Source organism: Triticum dicoccoides, chromosome 3B, assembly GCF_002162155.2.
Source record: "Triticum dicoccoides isolate Atlit2015 ecotype Zavitan chromosome 3B, WEW_v2.0, whole genome shotgun sequence".
NCBI lineage: Eukaryota > Viridiplantae > Streptophyta > Magnoliopsida > Poales > Poaceae > Triticum > Triticum dicoccoides.
In genome coordinates, this window is record NC_041385.1 from 192,617,955 (window position 1) to 192,636,053 (window position 18,099).

Below are 18,099 nucleotides of genomic sequence, written 5' to 3' on the forward strand. Positions count from 1 at the left end.
TCGCAACAGCGGTAGCTGCCGCAAAACAGGTGGTTGCAGATTTGTCTACTTCCTTGGTGACGGGCGTTATCACTTGGACAAGGAAAAATTCAGAAAAAAATAAAGAGGACTTTCCCCTTGCTGACTTCTTGGGAGCACCTGCTCCCGCACCGGCTCCCGCACCTGCTCCCGCACCGGCTCCTGCACCGACTCCCGCACCGGGCGTGCTCGGCGGTGCTTCGTCTTTGGCTGAGCTCGACGCCCTCACGGTATCTGTCACACCGGTCCCCTTCAATATAAATGTATAATCTCCCGTTTTTGTTGCCTTTCGGATGTCTCATGTTGCAGACTTTTCTTTGCAGGCCGACGAAACCCCGTGCACCATATTGTACACCATCGGCGACCAGAAGGTGACCGTGGGGAAGGCGAAGATAATGAAGCCCAAGGAACCATTGTTCCATAGCCGGCCGATCCCCCCGAACATCTTCAAGGTTTCCATGGCCAGTGTCGAACCGGGCCACGAGAATTTGCCTCCTCCAACACTACTGGTGGATGACGAGGAGACACCGCGGCGGCTTGGTGATTGTTGCAATGGGTGGGTCCTGTTGTGGCGAAAGAGTCTGCTTCGTCTGGAGGCGGCCGGGAGCACACCCACAAGCACGCAGCCTCAGCAAGGTATGAACATCAACACCCCACCTACCCAATTAGCGTCGGGTGTCGGGTTGGGTGATAGCGGACGGGGTAAGGAGGAGGCTCCATTAGTCGCTGATGACGTCGCCATGGATGAGGATGAGGATGACGATGGTGCTGAACAGTATGTCTATACTGGCGCCTCCTCAGGGTTTGAGCGTCATGAGTCGGTGCCTGAATTACCGTCTCAACGTATTATTGACGACCTTCCGGTAGTAAAGAAGTCTAGGAAGAGAGCGAGGAAAGGCAAAAAAGCTGATTCTATGATCCAGCCGCCTCAGCAGCCTCGGCTTCAGGACCATATAGACATCCCCGATGCGGATAAATGGCATATCCCCGGTCAACCAATCCTACCCGCAACAGCGCTACGGGCCAGATTCGGCGATCTAAGGAGACTTCATGACGATGTGCTGCGGGTAGAGAAATGCCTCATCGCCTCGAAAGATCCAGGATACCCACTCTACATGGTTAACATTCCGCGGAAAATGTCGTACGTCGACAGCTTCCCTGCGGATAAGTTCTTCCTCCGATTCGATTACATATTCGACATGTTTCACGTGAAGAAGCTGGATTTTAGGTTTGTCCGCCTTTATGCCTTGCACATGAACTACATCATTGGGGTTGAGCAGATACGTCATATCTGTGTCGCTGACCCATACTACATGCACGAGAGCTTCTTGGGAGTCTGTGCAGAGTAGCGTGAATGCGCGAGGGATTACATCATCAGTTTCATGCTTGCCAATAAGGACAATGAGGCGATTCTCGTGCCTTATCATCCTGTGTAAGTCATCTGCGCTGCTATCCTTCCTTCGATTTCAATAATTCATTTGCACGGTGGAGGCTAATTAATTTGAGGTGTACTTATTTTGCGCAGCAGCGGGCGCGCCGTCCTCATCATCCTCTACCCACGATTCTCCCACGCTCTTTACTTGGACTCGTCGAAGAACATTCACAAAAAGGATTACACCCACATCAAATATGTTCTCGACAGTGCTATGTTTTACTACCAAGAAAGGGGTGGAGAGGTTAGGGACAAGACGAGAAGGGGCGGCAGGGCCGCCTTCAGCCATAAGACCGACTTCTGCTGCATCCAGCAACTGAACGATTCTCTTAATGATGGATTCTATGTCCTACACCAGATGCTGGAGTACAGACGGGATCACCAGAACCTTCACATGTCACCTAGATCTGGTGATGCCCATATTCTGCAATGGGCAAAGGACATAGGAGATATCGAGGAACATCGACTTCGAGTTGAGTTCTATAACATCCAGCGCGAACTTGCCCAAATCATCATGAAAGAGGTCGTCGAAAAAAGAGGGATGTTCTACAGAGAAGGACAAATGTCGCGGGAAGACGTCCGAACATGGATAGCCTCTCAGCGTCTCGACATGGAGCCTTTCACTAAGCTCGGGGACTATCTCCCTGACCTCGATGGATGGCACGGCATGTTGGAGTGATTGTCGATATATGACAATGTGTCTGTTTAGTCCATACTTTCTGTATGACAAAACTTTGAGTTATGCGCAGTGAAACTTTATTTGTGATGTAATTAAACCGTCCTCCTCCTCGACTAGCGAAGATCACTCTAGTTAGGGCATTTTGGGTACGGTGAACTTTGTTATTTATGCTTATGATATGTTGTTTCTATTTTTGTCAAGTCTGTCTCTTTCTGTTGCTCAACTATATATGTTGCATATCATCGACTCATGTGATGATGCAGGTGCATAGATCATCGATGGCGAAGAAGTGCTACGCCAGGAGTATATATACGATGAGTGGCCAGAGTGTCAGGCCCAGGTGTTGCCGGTTTCCGGTTTTCGAGCGACAGGCAGTAGTTAGTTTAGGTTCACGCTAATGCAAGAGAGGGATACGAACTCATGTACTCAAAGTGATAGCTCTTCTCGCGTATACCATTGTTTAGATGGATGACGATGTATTTGCAAGTAATCAAGGACTTGTATCGCTATTTTCGAGATGATGACGAGAGACCACTTTGTGTTGGATGATGATTATGATGAGACTATTTGTATGTATATGCTATGATTATATTCGTGGTCTCGCAGGCATTTGTATGTGTATCATGATGACATTTCTATGTGCTAAAGATTCTTCTATAAAGCCAGTTCAAATACAAAACAAATATGTCCAAAAAAACAAAAAACCTGTTAAATTAGCAGTAGCGAGTGTATAGAAGTTAGCAGCAGTGCCACTATAGCAGTAGCGCGTTGCTGCAAAGGGCGCTAGAGCTACTAGCAGTAGCGTGCTCCCAGTAACCGTGTTGCTGCTACACTTGTGTAGCAGTAGCGCCGGTGACCACGCGCTACAGCTATATGTTAGCTGTAGCGCCCCACCCCGCGCTACTGATACACCTAAAACCCACGCTGCTGCTAGCCTTTTCCCTAGTCTGTATAGTTGTTGCCATCATCTTTTAGCTTGGTTTTCTCTAGGAACGCGTTGAAGTTGAGGTTGACATGAGCGTTGGCCATTTGATCTACAGGACATTTTTGCAAAGGTTTTTAGACTAAGTTCATGATAATTAAGTTCATCTAATCAAATTATTTAATGAACTCCCACTCAGATTAGACATCCCTCTAGTCATGTAAGTGTTACATGATCCGAGTCGACTAGGCCGTGTCCGATCATCACGTGAGACAGACTAGTCATCATCGGTGAAAATCTCCATGTTGATCGTATCTTCCATACGACTCATGTTCGACCTTTCGGTCTCTGTGTTCTGAGGTCATGTATGTACATGCTAGGCTCGTCAAGTTAACCTAAGTGTTTTGCATGTGTAAATCTGTCTTACACCCGTTGTAGGTGAACGTTAGAATCTATCACACCCGATCATCACGTGGTGCTTCGAAACAATGAACTTTCACAACGGCGCACAGTTAGGGGGAACACTTTCTTGAAATTATTACGAGGGATCATCTTATTTACTATCGTCGTTCTAAGTAAACAAGATGCAAAAACATGATAAAAATCACATGCAATAAAATAGTGACATGATATGGCCAATATCATATAGCTCCTTTGATCTCCATCTTCAGGGCTCCATGATCATCTTCGTCACCGGCATGACACCATGATCTCCATCATCATGATCTCCATCATCGTGTCTCCATGAAGTTGCTCGCCAACTATTACTTCTACTACTATGGCTAATGGTTTAGCAATAAAGTAAAGTAATTACATGGCGTTTAATCATTGACACACATGTCATACAATAATTAAGACAACTCCTATGGCTCCTTCCGGTTGTCATACTCATCGACATGCAAGTCGTGATTCCTATTACAAGAATATGATCTCATACATCACATATATATCATTCATCACAACTTTTGGCCATATCACATCACAAAGCACACACTGCAAAAACAAGTTAGATGTCCTCTAATTGTTGTTGCATGTTTTTACGTGGCTGCAATAGGGTTCTAGCAAGAACGTTTTCTTACCTATGTGAAATCCACAACGTGATATGCCAACTTCTATTTACCCTTCATAAGGACCCTTTTCATCGAATCCGCTCCAACTAAAGTGGGAGAGACAGACACCCACTAGCCACCTTATGCAACTAGTGCATGTCAGTCGGTGGAACCTGTCTCACGTAAGCGTACGTGTAAGGTCGGTCCGGGCCACTTCATCCCATAATACCGCTGAATCAAAATAAGACTAGTAGGGGCAAGAAAGTTGACAACATCTACGCCCACAACAAATTTGTGTTCTACTCGTGCAAAGAGAACTACGCATAGACCTAGCTCATGATGCCACTGTTGGGGAACGTTGCAGAAAATAAAAAATTTCTACGCTTCACCAAGATCAATCTATGAGTTCATCTAGCAACGAGAGAGAGGAGTGCATCTACATACCCTTGTAGATCGTTAGCGGAAGCGTTCAAGGGAACGGGGTTGAGGGAGTTGTACTCTTCGAGATCCAAATCACCGAAGATCCTAGTGCTGAATGGACAGCACCTCCGCATTCAACACACGTACAGTTGGGGAAGACGTCTCCTCCTTCTTGATCCAGCAAGGGGGAAGGAGAGGTTGATGGAGATCCAGCAGCACGACGGCATGGTGGTGGATGCAGCAGCGATCTGGACAGGGCTTCGCCAAGCACTACGAGAGGGAGAGGTGTTGTGGAGGGAGAGGGATGCGCCAAGAGCATGGGTGCAGCTGCCCTCCCTCCCCCCTCTTCATATAGGCCCCCTAGGGGGGCGGCCCTAGGAGATGCAATCTCCAAGGGGGGGGGCGGCCAAGGGGGGGCTTGCCCCCCAAGCCAGGTGGAGGCGCCCCCCACCCCTAGGGTTTCCAACCCTAGGCGCAGGGGGGCCCAAGGAGGGGCGCACCAGCCCACCAGGGGCTGGTTCCCCTCCCACTTCAGCCCATGGGGCCCTCCAGGATAGGTGGCCCCACCCGGTGGACCCCCGGGACCCTTCCAGTGGTCCCGGTACAATACCGGTGACCCCCAAAACTTTCCCGATGGCCGAAACCTGACTTCCTATATATAATTCTTCACCTCTGGACCAGTCCGGAACTCCTTGTGACGTCCGGGATCTCATCCGGGACTCCGAACAACTTTTGGGTTACTGCATACTAATATCTCTACAACCCTAGCATCACCGAACCTTAAGTGTGTAGACCCTACGGGTTCGGGAGACACGCAGACATGACCGAGAGACTCTCCGGTCAATAACCAACAGCGGGATCTGGATACCCATGTTGGCTCCCACATGCTCCTCGATAATCTCATCGGATGAACCACGATGTCGAGGATTCAAGTAACCCTGTATACAATTCCGTTTGTCAATCGGTACGTTACTTGCCCGAGATTCGATCGTCGGTATCCCAATACCTCGTTCAGTCTTGTTACCGGCAAGTCACTTTACTCGTACCGTAATGCATGATCCCGTGACCAAACACTTGGTCACTTTGAGCTCATTATGATGATGCATTACCGAGTGGGCCCAGAGATACCTCTCTGTCATACGGAGTGACAAATCCCAGTCTCGATCCGTGTCAATCCAACAGACACTTTCGGGGATACCTGTAGTGTACCTTTATAGTCACCCAGTTACGTTGTGACATTTGGTACACCCAAAGCACTCCTACGGTATCCGGGAGTTACATGATCTCATGGTCTAAGGAAAAGATACTTGACATTGGAAAAGCTCTAGCAAACGAACTACACGATCTTGTGCTATGCTTAGGATTGGGTCTTGTCCATCACATCATTCTCCTAATGATGTGATCCCGTTATCAACGACATCCAATGTCCATAGTCAGGAAACCATGACTAATTGTTGATCAACGAGCTAGTCAACTAGAGGATTACTAGGGACATGTTGTGGTCTATGTATTCACACATGTATTACGATTTCCGGATAACACAATTATAACATGAATAAAAGAAAATTATCATGAACAAGGAAATATAATAATAATCATTTTATTATTGCCTCTAGGGAATATTTCCAACACATCTTCACCAGCACCATCTCCTCTCAAACCCTAGTTCATCTCTTGTATCCGATCTTTGTCTCAAAACCTCCGATTGGTACATGTGGGTTGCTAGTAGTGTTGATTACTCCTTGTAGTTAATGCTAGTTGGTTTATTCGGTGGAAGATCATATGTTCAGATCCTTTATGCATATGAATACCCCTCTGATTATGAACATGAATATGATTTGTGAGTAGTTACGTTTGTTCCTGAGGGCATGGGAGAAGTCTTTTTATAAGTAGTCATGTGAATTTGTTATTCGTTCGATATTTTGATGAGATGTATGTTGTCTCTCCTCTAGTGGTGTTATGTGAACGTCGAATACATGACACTTCACCATTATTTGGGCCTAGGGGAAGGCATTGGGAAGTAATAAGTAGATGATGGGTTGCTAGAGTGACAGAAGCTTAAACCCTAGTTTATGCGTAGCTTCGTAAGGGGCTGATTTGGATCCATATGTTTCATGCTATGGTTAGGTTTACCTTAATTCTTCTTTCGTAGTTGCAGATGCTTGCGGGAGGGGTTAATCATAAGTGTGATGCTTGTCCAAAGAAGGGCAGTACCGATGCTCCGGTCTACCCACATATCAAATTATCAAAGTAAGAAACGGGAATCATATGAGCATGATGAAAACTAGCTTGACGATAATTCTCATGTGTCCTCGGGAGTGCTTTCCTTTATATAGGAGTTTGTCCAGGCTTGTCCTTTGCTACAAAAAGGATTGGGCCATCTTGCTGCACCTTGTTTACTTTTGTTACTTGTTACCTGTTACAAATTACCTTATCACAAAACTATCTGTTATAGATAATTTCAGTGCTTGCAGAGAATACCTTACTGAAAACCGCTTGTATTTCCTTCTGCACCTCGTTGGGTTCGACACTCTTACTCATCAAGACTCTTTTCTGGCGCCGTTGCCGGGGAGTTAAGCGCCTTTGGTAGGTGGAATTTGGAAAGGAAAAATTGATATAGTGTGCTGAAATTTACTGTCACTTATTACTATGGAAAATAATCTTTTGAGGGGCTTGTTCGGGGTATCTTCACCCTGACCAGTAGAGCAAAGAGTTTCTCCTCAACCTACTGAACCTACTGAAAATGTTTACTTTGAAATTCCTTCGGGTATGATAGAGAAACTACTAGCTAATCCTTTTACAGGAGATGGAACATTACATCCTGATATGCACCTAATCTATGTGGATGAAGTTTGTGGATTATTTAAGCTTGCAGGTATGCCCGAGGATGTTATCCAGAAGAAGGTATTCCCTTTATCTTTGAAGGGAAAGTCATTTACATGGTTTAGGCTATGTGATGATATTGGATCATGGAACTACAACCGGTTGAAATTGGAATTTCATCAGAAGTTTTATCCTATGCATCTGCTTCATCGTGATCAGAATTATATATATAATTTTTGGCCTGGCAAAGGATAAAGTATCACTCAAGCTTGGGGAGGCTTAAGTCAATGTTATATTCATGCCCCAATCATGATCTCTCAAGAGAAACCCTTATTCAATATTTTTATGCTCGACTTTCTCTCAATAATCGCTTCATGCTCAATACTTCTTGTACTGGTTCTTTTATGATGAAGACTATTGAAATCAAATGGAATTTATTGGAAAGAATTAAACAACTCTGAAGATTGGTAACTCGATGAAGGTGAGGAGTCAGGTATAACACCTAAGTTTGATTGTCTTATATCTTTTATGGATACCGATGCTTTTCATGAATTTAGCACTAAATATGGACTTGACTTTAAGATAGTAGCTTCTTTCTGTGAATCATTTGCTACTCATGTTGATCTCCCTATGGAGAAGTGGTTTAAATATCATCCTCCCATTGAAGTAAAAGTAGTAGAACCTATTAAAGTTGAAGAAAAGACTATTACTTATAATGTTGATCCTATTGTTCCTTCCGCTTATATTGAGAAACCACATTTCCCTATTAGAATAAAGGATCATGCTAAAGCTTCAATTGTGGTTCGTAAAAGTAATGTTAGAACACCTACACCCCCTGAGCAAATTAAAGTTGAACCTAGTATTGCTATGGTTAAGGATCTCTTGGTCGGTAATATTGATGGGCATGTTATTTACTTCTGTGATGAAGCTGTTAGAATTGTTAGACCCGATACTAAAAATAAACATAGACCTGTTGTTGGCATGCCTGTTGTTTCTATTAAAATAGGAGATCATTGTTATCATGGCTTATGTGATATGGGTGCTAATGTGAGTGCAATATCTCATTCCTTATATGAAGAAATTATGCATGCTATTGCACCTAATGAAATAGAAGGTATTGATGTTACAATTAAGCTTGCCAATAGAGATACTATTTGAGCAATTGAGATTGTTAGAGATGTTGAAGACTTGTGTGCGAAAGTTAAATATCCTACTGATTTTCTTGTTCTTGGTTCCCCACAAGATGATTTTTATCCCATTATATTTGGCAGACCCTTCTTGAATATTGTTAATGTAAGATAGACTACGAAAAGGATATTGTTACTGTTGTGTTAGGGGATATGTCTCATGATTCTAATTTTGCTAATTCCATAGACAACCCCATGATAAAGAATTGCCAAGTAAAGATAAAATTATTGGTCTTTCTTCTATTGCCATGCCTCCTAATGATCCTTTAGAACAATATTTCCTAGACCATGAAAATGATATGTTTATGAATGAAAGAAGAGAAATGGATGAAGTATTCTTCAAATAGGGACCTATATTGAAACACAACTTGCCAGTTGAAATCCTAGGGGATCCTCCTCCACCCAAGGATGATCCTGTGTTCAAGATTAAACCTTTACCTGATACTCTTAAATATGCTTATCATGATGAAAAGCAGATATATCCTATTATTATTAGTGTTAACCTTTTAGAGCATGAAGAAGAGAAATTATTGAAAACTCTGAAGAAGCACCATGCCGCTATTGGATATACTCTTGATGATCTTAAGGGCATTAGTCCCACTTTATGCCAGCACAAAATTAAAGTGGAAAAAGATGCTAAAACAGTCGTTGATCATCAACGATGATTAAATCCTAAGATGAAAGAAGTGGTAAGAACTGAAATACTAATGCTTCTCGAGGTAGGTACAATTTATCATGTTGCTGATAGTCAGTGGCTAAGTCCTATCCATTGTGTCCCTAAGAAGGGAGGTATTACTGTTGTTCCTAATGACAAAGATGAATTGATCCCACAAAGAATTGTTACAGGTTATAGAATGGTAATTGATTTCCGCAAATTAAATAAAGCTACTAGAAAAGATCATTACCCTTTACCTTTCATTGATCAAATGCTAGAAAGATTATCCAAACATACACATTTTTTCTTTCTAGATGGTTACTCTGGTTTCTCTCAAATACCTGTGTCAAAAGAGGATCAAGGTAAGACCACTTTTACTTGCCCTTTCGGTAGCTTTGCTTATATACATATGCCTTTTGGTTTATGTAATCCACCTTCTACCTTTCAAAGATGTATGACTGCTATATTCTCAGACTTTTGTGAAAAGATTATTGAGGTTTTCATGGATGATTTCTTCGTGTATGGAACTTCTTTTGATGATTGCTTTAGCAACCTTGATCGAGTCTTGCAGAGATGTGAAGAAACTAATCTTGTATTGAATTGGGAGAAGTGCCACATTATGGTTAATGAAGGTATTGTCTAGGGGCATAAGATTTCTGAAAGAGGTATTTAAGTTGATGCTATTGAAAAGATGTCGTGTCCTAAGAACATCAAAGGTATAAGAAGTTTCCTTGGTCATGCCGGTTTTATAGGAGGTTCATTAAAGACTTCTCTAAAATTTCTAGTCCTCTGACTAATCTCTTAAAAAAAGATGTTCCTTTTGTTTTTGATGATGATTGTGTAGAAGCATTTGAAATACTTAAGAGAGCCTTGATTTCTGCACCTATTGTTCAGCCACCTGATTGGAATTTACCCTTTGAAATCATGTGTGATGCTAGTGATTATGCCGTAGGTGTTGTTCTAGGTCAAAGATTTGATAAGAAATGAAATGTTATCCAGTATGCTAGTAAAAACCTAGACAGTGCCCAGAGAATTTATGCTACTACTGAGAAAGAATTTATAGCGGATGTATTTGCTTGTGATAAGTTCAGACCTTATATTGTTGATTCCAAAGTAACTTTTCACACTGATCATGCTGCTATTAAATATCTTATGTAAAATAAAGATGCTAAACCTAGACTTATTAGATGGGTTCTCTTGCTACAAGAATTTGATTTGCATATTATTGATAGAAAGGGAGCTGAGAACCCCGTTGCAGGAAACTTGTCTAGATTAGAGAATATTCTTGATGACCCACTACCTATTGATGATAGCTTTCCTGATGAACAATTAGCTGTCATAACTGCTTCTCGTACTGCTCCATGGTATGCTGATTATGCTAATTACATTGTTGCTAAATTTATACCACCTAGTTTCACATACCAGCAAAATAAAAAGTTTTTCTATGATTTAATACATTACTTCTGGGATGACCCACACCTTTATAAAGGAGTACATGGTGTTCTTAGATGTTGTGTACCTGATCATGAACAGGAACAGATGCTATGCAAGTGTCACTCTGAGGCATATGGAGGGCACCACGCTGAAGATAGAACAACACATAAGGTATTGCAATCTGGTTTTTATTGGCCAACTCTCTTCAAAGATGCCCGTAAGTTTGTCTTGTCTTGTGATGAATGTCAAAGAATTGGAAATATTAGGAGACGTCAAGAAATACCTATGAACTATTCACTTGTTATTGAACCATCTGATGTTTGGGCCTTCAATTATATGGAACCGTTTCCTTCCTCTAATGGGTATACACATATTTTAGTTGTTGTTGATTACATTACTAAGTGGGTAGAAGATATTCCAACTAGTAGTGCTGATCATAACACTTCTATTAAGATGCTTAAAAAAGTTATTTTTCCGAGGTTTGGAATCCCTAGATACTTAATGACTGATGGTGGTTCACATTTTATTCATGGTGCTTTTCATAAAATGCTTGCTAAGTATGATGTTAATCATAGAATTGCATCTCCATACCATCCACAGTCTGGTGGTCAAGTAGAATTGAGTAATAGAGAGATTAAATTAATTTTGCAAAAGATTGTTAATAGATCTCGAAAGATTTGGTCCAAGAAACTTGATGATGCATTATGGGCCTATAGAACTACATATAAAAATCCTATGGGTATGTCTTTGTATAGAATGGTTTATGGAAAAGCATGTCACTTACCTCTCGAACTAGAACATAAGGCATATTGGGCTATTAAAGAGGTCAATTATGATTTAAAACTTGCCGGTGAGAAGAGGCTATTTGACATTAGCTCACTTGATGAATGGAGAACCCAGGCCTATGAGAACGCCAAAATGTTTAAAGAAAAAGTTAAAACATGGCATGACAAAAGGAAACAAAAGCGTGAGTTTAATGTAGGTGATTATGTGTTGCTATACAACTCTCGTTTAAGATTTTTTGCAGTAAAACTTCTCTCTAAATGGGAAGGTCCATACGTTATCGAGGAGGTCTATCGTTCCGGTGCCATCAAAATCAACAACGCCGAAGGCACAAATCCGAAGGTGGTGAACAGTCAAAGAATCAAACATTATATCTGAGGTAATCCCATAAATGTTGAAACCAATGTTATTAACATCGTAACCTCGGAGGAGTACATAAGGGACACTTTCTAGAATGTTTCAGACTCCAAAAAGGAATAGGTATGTGGTACGGTAAGTAAACCGACTCCAAAACAGTTCTAATAGCAATTTTTCTCTGTTTTGGAATATTTAAGAAAATAGGAAAATAAGAAGTAGTCCGAAAAGGACACGAGGCATCCACGAGGATGGAGGGCGCGCCCTACCTCCCTGGGCATGCCCACCTGCCTTGTGGACACCTCATGTGTCCTCCGGACTCCGTTTTCGTGCATGATACTTCTTTTGGTCGGTAAAAATTCACTATATAATCTCCCGAAGGTTTTGACCACCATACCACAACGAAATCCTCTGTTTTTGTTTTGAGTTGTTTCTGCCACAGATTAGAGCAAGATGTCTTCTCAAGAGTAAGTCGGGGAGAGTTGGGTATCTCACCCGACACCGTGGCCAAGAGCAAACAGCGATGCTGATCACTTTGGGACATCAACGGAGGAAGAGATGGAGGTCGACTTGAAAAGGATAGATGCCATGGAGGAGGATCAAGAAGTTACCTCTTGTATCCAAGCCAGATTTATGATGGAGGAACTCCAGAGCTCAGCAATTCCAAATTCGGTCATCCCTCCCAATGCTAGATTTCTTTCTTATGAAAATATGAAAAAGAGTGTTACTTGTTCTCCCGCAGCCATGCAACATCCATGGGTGAAAGAAGCTTTAGCCGTTGCGGTTAAACTCCGTAAGAAACAATGGATCTTAACCAGCAAGTCAATAAGCTCGAGGAAGAAAACCGTATCCTAAGGGGCATCATCGCCAAAAGTATCACATCATCACCTCCGAAGGAAGATACATAAATATATGGGTATAGGCACTCCCCTTGGCAACTGCCAAACTTGGGGGAGGTGCCCCGGTATCATATCACAATCACACTTCTATCTTTACCGTTTTTTTTAGTTTGATCTTTTGGTTATATCTTGATCTAGTAGAATAAAGTTTTAGTATGATCTAGCTTTGAGTTTTTGTGTTGATCCATGTCTATGTAATTGAGTCCATGAGCTATATATAATAAAGATTAGTTTTGAGTCGAGGGCTTTGCTATCTTGCTTTGATCTTGAGGGAATAAAAGAAAAGGAAAGAACAAAGAGAAACAAAAAGATCATATTGATCTTATGGAGAGTAATGACTTCACATATAAAGAGTATGATGAATAAAAGTTGTTGAGAGTGGACAAACATAGTTTTGGTCATCGTTGCAATTAATAGGAAGTACTAAAGAAAGAGATGTTTTCACATATAAATATACTATCGTGGACGTCTTTTATGATTGTGAGCACTCATTAAAATATGACATGGTAAAAAGTTGATGTTGGACAAGGAAGACAACATAATGGGTTATGTTTTCTTATATTCGAAATAAATTATATTGTCATGGATCATCCAACATGTTCAGTTTGCCTTTCCCTCTCATGCTATCCAAACACTTTGCACCAAGTAGAGATACTACTTGTGCTTCCAAACATCCTTAAACCCAGTTTTGCCATGAGAGTCCACCATATCTACCTATGGATTGAGTAAGATCCTTCAAGTAAGCTATCATTGTTGCAAGCAATAAAAAATTGCTCTCTAAATATGTATGACCTATTAGTGTGGAGAAAATGAGCTTTATACGAGCTTGTGATATGGAAGAAATAAAAGCGACGAACTGCATAATAAAGGTCCCTATCACAAGTGGCAATATAAAGTGACGTTCTTTTGCATTAAGATTTTGTGCATCCAACCATAAAAGCACATGACAACCTCTGCTTCCCTCTACGAAGGGCCTATCTTTTATTTTTGTCTTCTACCTTATATAAGAGTCATGGTGATCTTCACCTTTCCTTTTTATACTTTATCCTTTGGCAAGCACTATGTGTTGGAAAGATCCTGATATATATATCCAATTGGATGTAGGTTTTCATAAAGTATTATTATTGACATTACCCTTCCGGTAAAAGGATGGGAGGCAAAACTATAAGCCCCTATCATTCTCTGTGTCCGATTGAAACTTTATACCCATAAGTATCGCGTGAGTGTTAGCAATTGTGAAAGATTAAATGATAGTTGAGTATGTGGACTTGCTGAAAAGCTCTTATGTTGACTCTTTCCGATGTTATGATAAATTGCAATTGCTTCATTGACAGAGATTATAGTTTGCTAGTTTTCATTGAAGTTTCTGATTCATACTTTACATTGTGAATAGATTGTTACTTTAGCATAAGAAATCATATGACAATATGTATGATGCTATTCTAAGAATTATCATGATGCCATCATGTCCGTATTTTATTTTATCGGCCCCTCTATCTCTAAACATGTGGTCATATCTTTCGATTTCGGCTTCCGCTTGAGGACAAGCGAGGTCTAACCTTGGGGGAGTTGATACGCCCATTTTGCATCATGCTTTTATATCGATATTTATTGCATTATGGGCTGTTACTACACATTATGTCACAATACTTATGTCTTTTCTCTCTTATTTTACAAGGTTTACATGAAGAGGGAGAATGCCGGCAGTTGGGATTATGGGTTGGAAAAGGAGCAAATATTAGATACCTATTCTGCACAAGTCCAAAAGTCTTGAAACTCCACGAAAGTCACTTTTGGAATATATTAAAAAATATTGGGCCAAGAAAGCACCAGAGGGGGGCCACCCACTGTCCACGAGGGTGGAGGACGCGCCCTACCCCCTTGGGCGGCCCCCTGCCTCGTGGGACACCTGGAAGCCCCCCGATGCCCATCTTCTAGTATATGGTGTTTTTTTCTCTGGAAAAAATCATAAGGAAGCTTTCGGGATGAAGCGCCGCCGTCTCGAAGCGGAACCAATCTAGGGCTCCGGCGGAGCTATTTTGCTGGGGTAACATCCCTCGGGGAGGGGGGAATCGTTGCCATCGTCATCACCATCGATCCTTTCATCGAGAGAGGGTCAATCTCCATCAACATCTTCACCAGCACCATCTCCTCTCAAACCCTAGTTCATCTCTTATATCCAATGTTTGTCTCAAAACCTCATATTGGTACCTATGGGTTGTTAGTAGTGTTGATTACTCCTTGTAGTTGATGCTAGTTGGTTTATTCAGTGGAAGATCATATGTTCAGATCCTTTATGCATATTAATACCCCTCTGATTATGAACATGCATATGTTTTGTGAGTAGTTACGTTTGTTCCTGAGGACATGGGAGAAGTCTTGTTATAAGTAGTCATGTGAATTTGGTATTCATTCGATATTTTGATGAGATGTATGTTGTCTCTCCTCTAGTGGTGTTATGTGTACGTCGACTACATGACACTTCACCATTATTTGGGCCTAGGGGAAGGCATTGGGAAGTAATAAGTAGATGATGGGTTGCTAGAGTGACAGAAGCTTAAACCCTAGTTTATGCGTTGCTTCGTAAGGGGCTGATTTGGATCCATATGTTTCATGTTATGGTTAGGTTTACCTTAATTCTTATTTCGTAGTTGCGGATGCTTGCAGGAGAGGTTAATCATAAGCGGGATGCTTGTCCAAGGAAGGGCAGTACCCAAGCACCGGTCCACCCACATATCAAATTATCAAAGTAACGAATGTGAATCATATGAGCATGATGAAAACTAGCTTGATGATAATTCCCATGTGTCCTCGGGAGCGCTTTCCTTTATATAAGAGTTTGTCCAGACTTGTCCTTTGCTACAAAAGGATTGGGCCATCTTACTGCACCTTGTTTACTTTTGTTACTTGTTACCCGTTATGAATTACCTTCACAAAACTATCTGTTACCGATAATTTCAGTGCTTGCAGAGAATACCTTACTAAAAACCGCTTGACATTTCCTTCTGCTCCTTTTTGGGTTTGACACTCTTACTTATCGAAAGCACTATGATTGATCCCCTATACTTGTGGGTCATCATTGCTCTATAATTTCCCACACTTATATTCTGTCTATTCTGCTTTGTCTTGAACAAATATTATTTGAACTGTTTCTCTATCTTGATTTGGCAAAAAAACTAGAATGATATTGTAAGTGCATCTAGTGCCACCCCTAGTTGGTTTTGGAGTATTGACGACAAACCTGGTTGAGGGACTAATGTGTTTGTGAGAATTGCAGGATAACACAGGTAGTAGTCCCTCATTGATTCAGTTTACCTACCGGAGATGACCCCTAAAAATATGTGAAGACATTGAAGACAATGGTAGTATGTGAAGATAATCACGTTGAAGACTATGACATGAGAAGACAATTTCTGAAGACTATGGAGCGCAAAGACTTAGCTGTTTTGTTGTTTCTTTTCTTCTTTGTTGAGTCATAGGAACCACTACACTGTTAAGTGGGGTTCAAGTGAACAAAGTCAGAGTGACTGAAGTGATGCTCAACTAAATCCTATGTCTTCGAGCAAAGACAATGAGTGCAAATCTTATCTAGAGTCGGATAAGTCAGCTTTACTTGTAGCCCAAGTCAAGCTGTCGCGTGTGTTTTGAAATCTGACCATTGCGACACGTGTCAGTTCCTTAGTGACCCGGTGTCATTTTGGACAAATCAGGTCTGGTTGCCCAGTGGATATAAATAGCCCACCCCCTACACCATAAATTGGTGGCTGCTCAGAGTTAGTATACGGCTTTTGTCTTTTGAGAGCAACCCACCTCCGAAGCCTTTGAGAGAGAATCCTTGCGAGGACAAAACCCAAACCACCCAGAGCCCAAAGAGTGTTTGGCATCACTTAAGTCTTTCTGTCCGCGTGATCTGAAGACTTATTTCACTTGAGGACTGTGAATCCTCCAGCCGGTTATGCGTCACGTTCTAAGCATCCAAGAGTCATTGTGGATTGCCGGTGAACAAAGTTGGGGAAGGTTTGGGAGTCTACCTTGAAGACTTACCAGAGTGATTGGGCAGGGACTGAGAGTCCTTAGCTCAAGGGGAATAAGGCGAAGACGCGGTCTTCTGAGTTAAATCTCAGCCTCCCTAACCAGACGTACAGTTGTCACAGCAACTGGAACTGGTCGAACAAACCACTGTCTTCCTGAAGCTACTAGTTCTATCTCTCACTTCTCTCTACTTACAGTTTGTCTTCATGAAGTCATTGCCTGCTTGCATAATCTGTTTGACTTTACTGTGTGACTACTTGTCTTGATTGGCTTCATACTATCTTCTATCCTGATCCTTACTACCTAGCTGCTAATAGTCTTCGTGCATTCACTTCATTGAATATTTGACTATGGCTTGTCTCGTGTAGTCTACCTTCCTCTGCATACAAATAGTGTTGTTTCTACTGTTTGTCTTTGAAACTCCCATGTTTTGAAGACTTCCATAAAAATCGCCTATTCACCCCCCCTCTAGTCGATAACTATCCCTTTCAATTGGTATCAGAGGAAGGTCCTCCCTTGTTCTGTGTGATTCGGTTTAACCACCTGGAGTTTTAGCTATGTCGACTGCAGGGATAATCAAGGTCTCCGCTGCGTGCCCCATCTTCGATGGCACTGAACATCCCTACTGGAAGAATAGGATGTGCATGCATCTTGAAGCCATTGATGTCGATCTGTGGTTTGTCGTCAAGAATGGTGTTCCCAAGACTGGTCAAGGTGTCACCCTTGCTGATGTCAAGAAGTTCATTCAACTGGACTCGATAGCCAAGAACATCATATGTGGTCATCTGACCAAAGGGCAGTATGGCCGTGTGAGCGCTCTGGAGACATCGAAGCTAGTTTGGGACTGGCTCTCCAAGGTCAATGAAGGCGTCTCAACTCAGCGAGATCAACGAATCAGTACTCTCTGCAATCTCTTCAACCGCTTCAAAAGACACGACAATGAGAACATCCAGCTCACATTTGATCGCCTCACTCGGTGCAACTGACATCACGAAGCATGAAATAGTGAAGACACTACTGAGATCTCTTGACAGCTCATTTGACACCTTAGCACTGATGATACAAGAACGCCCTGACTTTAAGACACTCGATTCGTCGGACATACTTGAGAGACTCAACACACATGAGTACCAGCTATCTGAGAAACGAGATATTTATGGCCCCAACTATGGTTGAACTCGTGCTTTGAAGGCAAAGACAGCTGCTTCATCATCTGGAGAAGAATCCGACTGCAGTTCTGGTGATTCTGAAGACATTGGAAAGGAGCTTGCTATGCTTGTGAAGAAGTTCCAGAAATTCACTAAGAAGAAAAGCTTCAGAAAGTCTTCACGATCTAGCTCAAGGGATGATGAAGCTTCCAGCCATGATAGCAAGAAAAGAACCTGTCACAAGTGCAATAAACCTGGCCACTA